Raw genomic sequence first — 13,424 nt, 5'->3', positions numbered from 1 at the left:
ATGCACCAGGGCTACATAGCCCTATGGGTGACCCAGTAAAAGGTTCTCTGCACCCCAAATATGGCTTTACTCTGTGGTTGCAACAGTTCTTTGGAAAATAGTAGTTGCTGACAGATGTTTGTTACAGTGTTACTTATAATAGTCCAATAAAAGTTATTTTTCACTGTAATCTCCAAGGCCCAGTGAGTGCTCAAGAAATACATAAGTTAAAGACTTGCAGACCCCACTCCTCACGTTCTCCAATGCTCCCTTTTGTGGTAGAGGGGTAAACCCCTTTGCTGTCCTGAACGAGCTGGGTAAGGATTTGGAACAAGAGCCACAGGGACCCTGGAACCTGAGAGTTAAAAATGATCTCTTACGTGGGCAACAGTCCTATTTCTTGGAATGTTCCCGTGTGATGAAGGGGGAGCACGAGGATGGCCACTGCAGAATTATTTGGAATAGCATAAATTGAAAACAACCTTAAAGCCCACCCACTGAGGGATGCTGTGGACACATGCAATTGGCTTCCATGCAGCCAGATGAAGAATGTTACAGAACAGCATTTCCTACATGATGTTCCACAGACCCAAGCCTCAAGAGGATCCCTGAAGGGATTTCATAGTGAAATCTTCTTAGGAAATGCCAGTCTCCTCTCGATGATTCAGAATGCACATTACTAAATTAAAGACTGAGAAATCTTCCAGGAAGGAAGCCCATTTAAGTTGGCGTAAGTCAGTATAGCCCAAACAGGTGGGGAAGGAGTCTCCTATTAACAGCAAAATGGTTCTGGGGTTCTGCGGGACGAGTTTGGGAAACGCTGGGATAGTAGCCTCGCCTGCAAAGAGCTGAGTGAAAAATACAGGTTCTGAGAGTCTCCTGCGGCATGATTGAGACTAACAAACCTAGGTACCTATTAGTATTTGAAAAAAGTCCAGCAGGACGCTCCTCAGAACTTTAATGGTAGTTGGAGTGGTGGAAGACAGGTGATTTTTATCTTTTTGTTGTTGCTGTTGTTTTCATCTTTTAGCTTATTTGGGGTTTACAAACTGCCTTTCATTACTGTGCATAACTTTCATAATTAGAAAAGAGAGAGAGAGAGAGAGAAAAGAAAAAAAGAAAAAGAAAAAGAAAGAAAAAGAAAAAGAAAAAAAAGAAGGCGCCTGGTGGGGCTCAGTGGTTGAGCATCTGCCTTTGGCTCAGGGCGTGATCCCGGGGTCCTGGGATCGAGTCCCGCATCGGGCTCCTGCAGGGAGTCTCCTTCTCCCTCTGCCTGTGTCTCTGCCTCTCCCTCTGTGACTTTCATTAATAAATAAATAAAATCTTAGAAAGAAAGAAAAGGAAGAAAGAAGAGAGAAAAGCCAGCCGGGGATCCTGGGCGCGGCCGGCGCGTCGCGGGCCCGCAGCTCCCAGCTGCCCGAGGCCAGGCCTGCTCAGGCGGGGGCCACCCCGGCTCGCGCTCCAGCGGGAATCCTTCCCGGCGCATTCCTCCCGCCGCGGCCGCTGCAGCCCGCCCCCCCCGCCCCCGGGGGCCGCCCTCTCCTCGGGTAGCCGCCACCCGCCCGGCCGCACATCTGGACCTCGTTAGGGGCCGCCGCACCAAAGCCGGCACATCTGGCCGCCCGCAGGCGAGGCTCGCGGCGGGGCAGCGGAGGGGAAGGGGCACGTCAGGACAGGGCCGCCCGGCGCGCTCCCGGGCATCTGGAAGCCCCGGGCGGTGCCCCGCCAGCCAGGCCGGCCCGGGCCTCCGCCAGCAGCCAGAGGGGCGCCCTCCCTGGCCGCGGGGACCCCCAGAGCAGAGGCGGGGCCTCCGGGCCCCCTGCGCGGTGGGCTCGCGCGCGCGCCCAGGGAGGCCTGCCGGGTGGGGAGCAGAGGGGAGCGCGCGGCCCGCTGCCGGAGGAGGGATGCGCAGGAGCGCTCCGGGGCCGAGCCTTGGGGGGCGGGTTGGGAGGCAGGGTCTTCCACGTTAGGACGGAGAAAAATTCCCGTTTGAAAAGAGCAAAGAAGGAGACGCAATGAGGCCTGTTGGAAACTGCGTCCCCACTGCCTTTTCCTTGCGCTGGGACAGGACCAGGTCCCTGGCTCTACCCTGAGGTGCCATCATTTGTCCTCTTTGGCCTGCTAATCTTTTTTTTTTTTTTTTTTAAGATTTTATTTTATTTATTCATGAAAGACACAGAGAGAGAGAAGAGAGGCAGAGACACAGGCAGAGGGAGAAGCAGGCTCCATGCAGGGAGCCCAATGTGGGACTCGATCCCAGGACCCCGGGATCACGCCCTGAACCCAAGGCAGCCGCTCAATCACTGAGCCACCCAGCCTGTTAATGTAAGGCTTTAGCAGCCCTGCCGCTTCTTGCCCTGAGACAGCAGCAGATGCTTTCCAGATCTTTTCCAAAGTAAGGCCAAGATAAAACAGCCAGTCAGTGAAAGGGAAAGCCCATCAGCTCAGCCCCTGTGCCTCCTCCCCTTTCTCCGGGCCTTAGAGAAAGTTCTGGCTCCCACCTGGATGGTCCCTGTTATCACTGGGACGTCTGGGTTCCCCTGCCTCTGCTCCTCATCTCCCCACCTCCTCTCCACCCACCGGCCCCTCCCCATCACAGTAAGTGGCTTACCAGTGGTCCACCCACACTAGTGTCCTTGGGAAAACTCTCAGGGAGATCTAATGGTGCCGGTTGTTCACGCAGAAGCCAAGGAGTACAGCAGGAACCTCAGAGGCTTCTAACCGAACAGACAGGGCTCCAAATCCCACTGCTTAGCCCCCTGAACACGGGTTTCCTCATCTATGAGGACAATATCTCTTAGAGAACTCTTTTCAGCTCTGCAATAGAAATACAATAGTAGGGACACCTGGGTGGCTCAGCGGTTTGGTGCCTGCCTTCCGCCCAGGGCGCGATCCTGGGGTCCCGGGATCGGGTCCCACATCGGGCTCCCTGCATGGAGCCTGCTTCTCCCTCTGCCTGTGTCTCTGCCTCCCTCCCTCTCTGTGTCTCTCACAAATAAATTAAAAAAAAAAATCTTAAAAAAAAAAAAAGAAATACAATAATATTGGGGCACCTGGGTGGCTCAGTCGGTTAAGCATCTGCCTTTGGCTCAGGTCATGGTCTCAGGGTCCTGGGATCGAGCCCCATGTTGGCAGGCTCCCTGCTCATTGAGGAATCTGCTTCTCCTTCTGCCCTTCCACCTATGTTTCCCTACCCTGTTCATGCTTTCTCCTCTCTCTTTCAAATAAATAAATAAAAATTTTTAAAAGAAATACAATAATATTATATATTTCTCCAAGAGTAATTACATATTTAATTGGGGGAGTATTTTACACTTTTCATTTTGGAATCATTTTAGATTTGTCGAAAAGTTGCCAAGATTGTACAGAGTTTCAGTAAACCCTTCACCCAGCTTCTCCTAAGTTTAACATCTTGCATAACCAAAGGTACAATTGCCAAAACTAAGAAATTAACATTGGCACAATACTATCAATTAAACAACAAACTTTATTCAGATTTTGCTGTTTTTTTCCAAAACATATGTAATTTAAAATGCTCTACTAGACACATTTTTTTTTTAAAGGTAAGCTCTACACCCAAAGTGGGGCTTCAACTCATGAGAGCAAGATCAAGAGTCTGGCTCTACCGACTGAGCCAGCCATGTGCCCCAACTGGCCACATTTTAAGAGTAAAATGAAAACAGGTAAAATGAATTTAATATCTTTTATTTACCCAATATACCCCAATATTGTCATATAAGCATTCTTCAATATAAAAAATATTATTGAGGCATTCAACAAAATTTTTATATTCAATTTTTGAAATCTGTGGATTTTACATCCACTAGCACATCTCAATTTGGACACTATATTTTCATTGGAAATATTTGATCTAGGGGTGCCTGGTGGCTCAGTCAGCTGAGCGTCAGGCTCTTGTTTCAGCTCAGTTCAGGATCTTAGGGTTGTGAGATTGAGCACCACATCAGGCTCTGTGCTCAGTGGGGAGTCCACTTGGGGTTCTCTCTCCTTCTGTCCCTTCCCCCTACTCTTTCTCTCTCAAATTATTAATCTTAAAAAAAAAGGAAATATTTGGGGCACCTGGGTGGCTCAGCAGTTGAGTGTCTGCCTTTGGCTCAGGTTGTGATCCTGGGCTCCTAGGATCTAGTCCCACATCAGACTCCCCAGAGGGAGCCTGCTTCTCCCTCTGCCTATGTCTCTGCCTCTCTCTGTGTGTCTCTCACAAATAAATAAATAAAATCTTTAAAAAAATATTTTCCTGAGGGCACCTGGTAGCTCAATCAGTTAAGCATCCTACTCTTTATCTCAGCTCAGGTCTTGATCTCAGGGTCGTGAGTTCAAGCCCCGTGTTGGGTTCCATGCTAGGCGTGGAGCCTACTTTAAAAATGTAGTTCTTCTGTTGCTCTAGCCACTTTTCAAGTGCTCAGTAGCCATGTATGGCTAGTGGCTATGATATCAGCTCAGATTTAAAGGATTAAATGCGGTACTGAGTGAAGAACGGTGCCTAGCACATAGTGTGCATGCATTAAGTGGCAACTATTATTAAAGCCTAGAGTTGCTGCTGGTAAAATGCAATCTCTAATCATGTTATCAAGACTTTTGTGCCCATTGACTGCCACATGTTATAGAAAGAAGAGAAGGAAGATATTGTTGTGGAAAGAGAAAATGAGGAGGAGGGACTAGACAAGGGGACCCCATGTTCTTTAGCTTCTCCACATGCCGTGCATGTGGGTGGGCCCCTTCACCTTCTCTTGCCTTCAGTGTCCGGGCAGTCATCAGAGCAGGAACTGGTACCTCTGTTCACAGGCGAGACAACCAAGAGTCTGAGAGTTGAAGCAAGGGGGCGGCAAGAACCTTGAGTTCCCATTCAGCCACTGTTTGCCATATTCTCTGATCTAGGGGCTTGTTTTCCTCCCTGGGGCTCAGTTTCCCCAAGTGGGTTAGGGGAAATTGGTTTGGTTACTAGGTCTATCAGAACATTTTAGAATTATTCAAATCAGGGTCATTTGGCCGGCCCTCACTTCTCAGAAACGTCTGCGATGCTGATTTGGAAATAAGCAAAATAGATAAGAGAGAAAGAGGACTTACTTTTTAATTCACATGTAGTTTGTAATATTTGTGTCCACAGGTTGGGACACCCTCTCCCAGTCTCGGGGTGCCTAGGAAACCTAATTAATTATGGAATTATGGAGCGCCGCTTGTGCTAATATAGAATCAGGGCTGAGGGAGTTAGGTGTCTCAGGGGATATTTATAACGAGCTGTGGCAGTCTGGTGAGTCACTGCTCTGCTCTCCAAGAGGACACACCTGCCTCCCAGGAGGGGAGGGTATTGCTCACTGGTCAGGTCCCCTTCCCTGGGGAAGGGCCCGAGACACGCACACACACTGTTGGGGGAACACTCCCCTTTCCCTGGGCTCCCCTGGAACACTGATCAATACAATCCATCCCCTTCCTGCATTTTAGCAGAATTTCCCAACAGCCTCCCACTTCCCAGACTGGGGCGGTGATGTCCGTCATCGATGATGCTACAGACCCACTGTCCCCTGGGAACATCTCACTGCAGAGGGACTCCTTCTGGGAAGGGTTTCTATGGTCAAGCCCAGCTGTGCAGCCAGACTCTTGAGCAGCTTCGATCCAGGGCTAGTTCTTCCGGGATGCAGAGAAACAAAGGCCAGAGAAGGGAACATCAAGCCTCTTCTCTGTGCCAAGTCCTGGGCAGCACACTTGGCATCCCTTAGCTCACTATAGTGTCACAATAAGCTCTGTGACATTTTACACACTTTACAGCCAGAGAAACTGAGACTCAGGGAAAAGCAGCTAGGAGGGAGCACAGAAATAGAAAGTGCTAGAGCCAGGATTCCAGCACAGGCCTGTCTAACTCCAAAGGTCTTATTTTTACAAGATCATCTCAAGCTATCCTACTGAGGTACAAAACACTTTCATATCCATCTCTCTCTCTCTCTCTCCATCTCTCTCTCTCTCTATCTATCTTACATAATCCTCAAAATATTGAGGGCAGGGCCAAATAGAGAAAGAGGAATAACTTCCAAAATGATTTTTTTATGGCAAAAAAAAATCATAAATCCAGAAGAAGGAGAAAAATAAAACAGGGGGTAAAAAACACCATAGAACAGATGGAACCAATAGAAAGTACAGAGTAGATATAATCCCAAATACATTTATCTTACATTAAGTATAAATGGACTAATGTTCCCCCAAAAAGATAAAGATCATCAGAATGGAGAGAGAACAAACTGTCTGGGGCTTACAAGAGATACACTCAAAACATCATAAAGATTCAGTAAAGTTGAGGGAACCAAAGTCTGAAGTCCCTGAGGCTGCATGTAGGAGATGATCCCTCTCTTAGATCTCAGCCCTCTGACTTGTCCCTTTCTTTGCCTTGGTGACCATGGTCCTGTGAGCATGTGATTAAATGGCAGACATTCAGGCATCAGCATTAGATGAACAAACCATGTGACTCTGGGCTTTCTTAGGTGATCTGAGCCTCAGTGTCCTCCTCTGAAAAATGGAACAATAATTCATACCTAATAAGGCTGCTGTAAGAGCCAGAGACAACTTATTCTGGCACCGGGCACACAGTGGAACTCTTACTATGTTTATTTTTTGTTTATATTATAATTTTGTGTATCTATGTAATTGATAAGACTCTATGGGCTGTCCCTGACAGTCTGATAGAATATCAAAATCTTTTCTCTGTGTGTTTTTGGTAGGGGCGGAGCATGGTGGGATCTTCCTTCTAGGCTGGGAAATTTGAGTGAGGTCAAGAGGTAATTCCAGGATGCCCTCTTCCTGTTTGTTTGCAAGTCTGACTAATCTGTTGCTCTGTCTTCGATTAGGTCACACTCTTGCTCAGATCCTAACCTTGACAATTTCCTACAGTCCATGTGTCAGGGTCCCTTCTGTCTCCAAAGCACCTGATGGCTTGCTTTCTGCCCTCTCCTCCCCCCTGCAGGCAGACAACTGCTTGGTCTTCCCTGCACCCTGCTTTAAGACTGGCAGGCTCTCTCTACGGTCCCTACCAGGGCCTCCCCTCCTCCTTTATCATCCAGGTTCACACTCCCTTTTCTGCAGTTCTGAAATCTGAAAGCTTTAAAAACCATACTTAAAAAAAATAAGCCTGATATAAACTGATTTGGCTGCAAATCTGGTCTGCCTGCCATGAGGTTATTTAAAGTCTTTATTATGTCTCTTACTGCTCATACATTTCACCACAGCAACTTTGCTGTGTTTAATTGAGGGTGCTGCCCCGGACCCTGCTGGGGTGTTATGTAGCGTCAGCATACGCACCACGTGACCCTTCTGAAATCTGGAAAGCTCTGAAAACCCACACGTGCCTGAACCCAGGGCTTCAGATGGAGGGCTATGAATAATGACAGCCTGAGTGCCACCCCCTCCCGCCCCCCGCCCCCGCCGTGTGGGTGCTTTAGGTACTTACCACTCATCCTGGTCACAACCTTAAAGTGAGCAGTTGCCCTCCATTTCACAAATGAAGATACTGAGGTCCAAGGTTACAGAGCAGCCAAAGTGGCCAGACCAAGTCCTTCGGAGTGCCCAGCCTCCCCCACTTTCTCCTTATCTAGTTCCTCTTCTTTCCCGGGGAGTGCCCCGCCCCCACCCCCATCGCTCCCTCTTCTCTGTCCTTTGGATGCTTCTGGGACTTCTGTATACAATAGTGCCAAATTTTGTTTGTTCACTTGGCAGTATTCATCGAGAGCTTCTCACACCCTCATGTGCACACAAAATCTTAAGATGCTGGTTGGTTCTGGTTCTGATTTAACAGGTCTGGGTGTGGTATTGTGCATTTCTCACAAGCTCCCAGTTGCTGTTGGACCCCACTTTGAGGAGTAAGGGGCTAGGGGACAGGTGAGGATACAGAGCTGAGTAAGACTCCATCCCTGCTCTCATTGCGTTCATGTACGAGAGCTCTATATGAACCCGATAGGGACATCAGATGGGTGGATACTATTATTATCCTCATTTGACAGATGAGGAAATGAGCACAGAAGGGTTAAGTAATTTGTCCAAGGTTACACAGCTTAGGAGGGACAGAGCCAGGCTTTGAACCTGGTGAATCTGGCTCCAGACTTCACGCTGTTAACTACTACACATGACACACGTTGGAGAGATGGACCCTCTCAGTGCACGGTGATGAGTCAATCATTGAGGGCAGGACTGGCAATGCCAGAGCTCCGAGCGAGGACTGGGTTCCTTCTTGGCACATGGTGAACTTTCAGGGTAACTGGGACTCTTCCCTTTAAAAAATATTTTTAAAAGATTTTATTTTTCAGCAATCTCTTTTTTTTTTTTTTTTCAGCAATCTCTATACCCAATGTGGGGCTTGAACTCACAACCCTGAGACCAAGAGTCATGTGCTTCACTGACTGAGCCAGCCAGGCACCCTCAAACCATTCTCTTTAGAAGCTCTTTCTGGGGCACCTGCATGGCTCAGTTGGTGAAGCATCTGTCTTATACTCAAGTCATGATCTCAGGGTCCTGGGATCAAGCCCTGCATCAGGCTCCCTGCTCAGCAGGGAATCTTCTTCTCCCTCTCCCTCTGTCTGCAGCTTCCTCTGCTTGCACTTTCTCTCTCTGTCAAATAAATAAAATCTTAAAAAAAAAAGGCTCTTACTGAAATGGATTGTGCATCTTCCTGCTGTCATAATTTAACCTTGTCTCGAATAACTAAAGGCCATGATTATGATTACTGATGTGACTATTCTAAAACCTCCATTCTCAAACCATTAGCTTTTAGTTTCTCATTGCTGTTCCTACGCTTGTTTCCAATAAACTTGGGCGGAGAATCCAAGTGACCAGTCTTGTTAGAATTCTGTGTAAAGTAAGGGTATATAGGCCTGGAGTGAGACATAAGCAGTTATTTTGGGTTTTTTAAAAGGCAAACATGCTTTAGCTTTTGTGCATGGAATTTTATGAGATTCTGTTTGGTTACTGATTTACATATTTTTGCTTATTTCCTGGTTCCTAGATGTGTTTTTTTTTTAATATTTATTTATTCATGAGAGATACAGAGAGAGAGGTAGAGACATAGGCAGAGGGAGAAGCAGGCTCCACGCCGGGAGCCCGATGCGGGACTTGATCCCAGGACTCCAGGATCATGTCCTGAGCCCAAGGCAGACGCTCAACCACTGAGCCACCCAAGCGTCCCTCCTAGATGTGTTTTTGAGAGTCAAGGGGACTGGATAAGCATCCTGTATATCTGATTTTCAAATTGGAATGTAATCAGACTCCCAGGGGAATTTTTCAAAGCTGCCTGGAGGCCCATTTTGTACTCTCAGGTGACTGTGGACTCTATGTTTTGAAAAATTGCGTTTGGAACCATTGGCACTTATCAAGCACTTAGTGTATCCTCCGTGCACTGGGCACTATGGATGAGAAAACCTGTGAGCCCAGGCCTCATGCCATACAACATCGAGATGAGTAGACACGTTGAAACATGTGAAGTCAACTGAGGCTTGTTCACTTTCCAGCAGAGAGGGATAGTGACAGTGGTACAGCAGCATCTGAGGACGTGGGTGGGGAGGGGAGGAGATGCCCCTTGATGTGGTGTGAACGGCTTGATTGTGGAGTCAGCAAACCTGGCTGTGAGCTGCCAGCAGGTTCGTATCCCCTCTGAAGGTCAGTGTCCACATCTGTGAAATGGGGATAAGCTGCTCTGGCTCCCAGGGTGGTTGTGACGACAGGATGTCTGGGAAGGCACCATGCCAAGGGTGTGCAGTGAGACGCTTGCAGGCTGCAGAGAACTCAGACCCGCTGTGCTCGCTTCCAGGAGGAGGCTGCACGGTGAAGCTGTGCGGGAAGGTAGGAAGCCCAGACCGCGGGCTCCTCACACAGAGTAGCCCTCTGGAGCCCGGGGTGCTCCTTCTGGAGTCCTTGGATGCTCATACCCAGTATGGTGATGGCCTCCCTCCACCTCATGTCTTCTGCTGCCTCCTGGCTCCCACCCCCTGGCTCCTGTCCCCCGCCCTCTCCTGGAGTCGCCCTCAGCTCCTGCCCACCTACTGGTCCTCTGGTTTGCGAGCAGCCCCGTGAGGGCCCGCGTGGAAGCCACCGTGCAGGTGCAGTCCGGGAGGGCTCCCCGGGCCTGTGAACCTGCTCGGCGCCAGCCAGACGCGGCCGGGGTGTGGGCGCCGCGCTGTGCGGCTGCGCGCTGTCCTCGGGGACCCGAGCCTTTGTAGAAGGAGGCCAGCGCGAAGGCATTCAGCCGGCCGGCGACCGGCGACCGGCAACCGGCGGGGCCAGCCCAGGGGCGCTGCGCGTCGAGCGATCTGGGGGAGGCTGTGATGCCCTCGGCCTCCGCGTGCTGCAGGGTTGGGGGCGGGGGTGACACTCTTCGTCTGCCCCAGACGCTGGCTTTGCCGCGTGTGCTCCCTGAGCCCGTGACTGAGACCTGCTCGCACTTCTCCGCGAGGACGTTCACTGCAGCACTGGCCATAGTAAAGTTCCAACCAGCTTGTAGGTCCGGCGTGGGAGGACGAGCGACCTGAACCGTGTTTGGGTACATTTATGTGACAGCACGCACGTATACAGCGAGAGTTGTAGGATCAAAGAATATTTAATGGCATGAAAAAATAGTTATTTTGTTAAAAAGGTTTTTTAAAAATTTATTTATTCATGAGAGACACCCAGAGAGAGGTAGAGACACAGGCCGAGGGAGAAGCAGGCTCCCTGCAGGGAGCCCGATGTGGGCCCAGGACCAAGACCGAGGCCAAAGGCAGCCGCTCAACCACTGGGTCATCCAGGTGCCCTAAAATATATTTTTTTAAATGCCAATTTGGTCTTATTTGTATGTGTGTATGCAAATGTGTTTGTGTCCATCTATCTATATATACATAATCTACGTAGAAAAAAACTAAATTGTTATAGGAAAAATGTTAGTAGTGCTTATTTTTGGAGTGATATGGCACATTCTGTTTTGTTTTCTTAGTTATGCTCTTCTCTTTTTTCTACATTTTCCACAACAAATGTGTTATTTTATAATCAGGAAAAGAAAACTATCATTTAAAAAAAAACAAAACCCTAAACTGTGTCTTCAAAGGGGAAGAAAAAACTTACAATGCATTGTCTATTCCACACTTTTAAAAGATTCATAGTTTCCCTGAGGGAGTTGTATTTTCAAGGAAAATGCAGTTTTCCATTAAAGTTACAATATTCTGATGGTGGAATTTCCAGTGTCAGTGACCTAAAAGGTGTTTGGAGGACAGCAAAGCCTCCTGGTTGCCTTGAAGTCAAATCCCAGAGGCCTCCTCTTCTGGATTTCCTCCCAGGGAAGTTGTAAGGGTGGCTGGAGGTCAGGGAGGTAGAGGCATCCAGAGTGGACAGAGCCAGGACACTTCCTAGGCAGGGCACCTTGTGACCAACATTAGAATAAAATGGACGTTTATGTCATCATTGACAACAGTGACCGTGTCTTTGCTTCCCTTCCTGGGAAAATCCCTCTCTCCAAAGGGAAGAGAAGAGGAGAGAGAGGGAGCCTCAACAAAGTCTATCAAGCTGCCACCACTGATGACCTCAGGTATGTGGGGGAGGGGACAGTAGGAGGAAGAAGAGGGCATTTTTGAGGGGGGAGGGGCAGAGGGAGAGAAAGAATCTCAAGCAGACTCCCCACTGAGCTCAGAGACCTCCACCGGGGCTTGATCTCACCACCCTGAGATCATGACTTGAGCCGATACCAAGAGTCAGACACTCAACCGACTGCCCCACCCAGGTGCCTTGAGGGCATTTGCTTTTTAACTTTTGTCCTTTATAACAGTTTTAAAAAAAATTAAAAAATAAAAAAAATAAAAAGAGCATTGCAGGTAATTTTTATTTTGTTCATATGTGGTGGGTTTTTTTGGTAGTCCCCCAATTTTTTTTTTTTAATCATGAACACAAGATACTTTTGTAAGGGTGGGGGGAAATTGTCATAATGAAAGGACCAAACAGATGTGGTTGGCCACAGGGAGGCCATCCTGCTGCCCCCACCTGCAGGCTGCTGACTGCCCTCACTGGAGGGCTGGAATCCTTGGGCTGGCAGCTGCTCACACTTGGCAAGAGGGTGCAAAATAGAGCAGAGAACAAGCAGTGTTGGTCCTCTGCTCCCTCCAGCCCCTCTGAGCAAATCTCTGACCTCTGGGTGGTAGGCCCGGTAGTCTCCTATCAATATGATAGCCTTAGCTACCTCCCCAGGCTTGACCTCCTTTGTGCCTCCCTGCCCCGTGCCAGCTGCCTGGCCTCCCTGCTTAGCTGGACTCTGGCCTGACCCCTTCTGACCGGCCCTTTCCTGGGGCTGGGAATGCCCCGGCCTTTCACTCACTGGCACATGGTACTTGGCTGAGCACTGATGTTACAACTGCAATCTCAAGAAAGGCACATCCAGCCTTCACATGGGCCGTCCAGAGTTTATTTGGCCTTGGAAGTCAAGGCCCACTCTGGCTTAGCAGGTGAGGGTAGCACAAGATAAACAGAGAACCCCGAGTGAGATGGGGTGCCTGGCCCTAACTTTACGAGGCCGCCTGCAAAAGCATCATGGATTTGGAGGTCCTAAGACACCTGTCAAGTCATTGCCTCCCATAATTGCAATCCCAGCTGTGGGACCTCGAACATGCCCCTCTGAGCTGTGCTTCCCTCCTCTGTAAAAAAGAGATGATAAGGATCTCTTTAACCCCAGATACTGTCAGGAGCAAAGAGGTTAACGTTTGTGAAAATGCTTTGTGAGCTAAAGGGCTTACATCGTATTTTCTATGACGACCCATTCTGGCACTTTGAGAAGTTTAAAAAACTCAGCTATTTCTCAAGTGTTTGTTACCCACTAACTGTGCGTGCCCAGTACTTGACTCACTCCCCCTAACCGGTCAAGAAACAGGAGAAGATCCATGCTGCTTGTCAACAAGGCACTTCTTATCAACTTGGGGAAATGGAATACTCACGTTAAAGGTCTGTTTTCTTTCAGTGACTGGCAGCTTGAATCCGTGGTAGTGAGCATGGGGCAGCGGAACCTCAATTTGGAGGTAGACAAACCTGAGTAAATGGGGCTCTTTGCCTCAGTAAATTCCAAGAGACTGTGGATAAGTCTGTTTCTTTCACTGGGCCACAACTTTCCAGGTGATGAAAAAGAAATAGCAATGCCTGCCACATGAAGTCGTGGTGAGGACTAAAATAATGCATAGAAAAGTGCCTAGCGGGGTCAGTATTATAAATATCTGCAGAGTGAGGAAATTAACAAGGTTCCCCTTGCTTTTAATTTATTTTTATAAACATTACTTATTTTTAAAGATTTATTTATTTATTTGAGGGAGACAGAGTGTGTTCAGGGTGGGGGGAAGGGCAGAGGGGGAGAGAGAGAGAGAGACAGAGAGAGAGAGAGAAGCTCAAGCAGAATCCCTGCTGAGTGCAGAGCCCAACCCGGGGCTCAATCTCACGACCTTGAGACC

At 48.7% G+C, this 13,424-nt stretch overlaps 1 long non-coding RNA gene across 1 annotated transcript; it reads left to right on the top strand.

Annotated features, from left to right (window-relative positions):
- Positions 1 to 5,782: 5,782 nt before the first annotated feature.
- LOC112641192 (uncharacterized) lies at positions 5,783 to 13,127 on the top strand. The gene is made up of 3 exons (XR_003124542.1): positions 5,783 to 5,902; positions 11,461 to 11,527; positions 12,944 to 13,127. It is a non-coding gene; the product is annotated as an uncharacterized LOC112641192 (long non-coding RNA).
- Positions 13,128 to 13,424: the final 297 nt, after the last annotated feature.

This window comes from Canis lupus, chromosome 12, assembly GCF_003254725.2.
Source record: "Canis lupus dingo isolate Sandy chromosome 12, ASM325472v2, whole genome shotgun sequence".
Taxonomy (NCBI): domain Eukaryota; kingdom Metazoa; phylum Chordata; class Mammalia; order Carnivora; family Canidae; genus Canis; species Canis lupus.
This window is presented reverse-complemented; position numbering and strand designations above follow the sequence as displayed.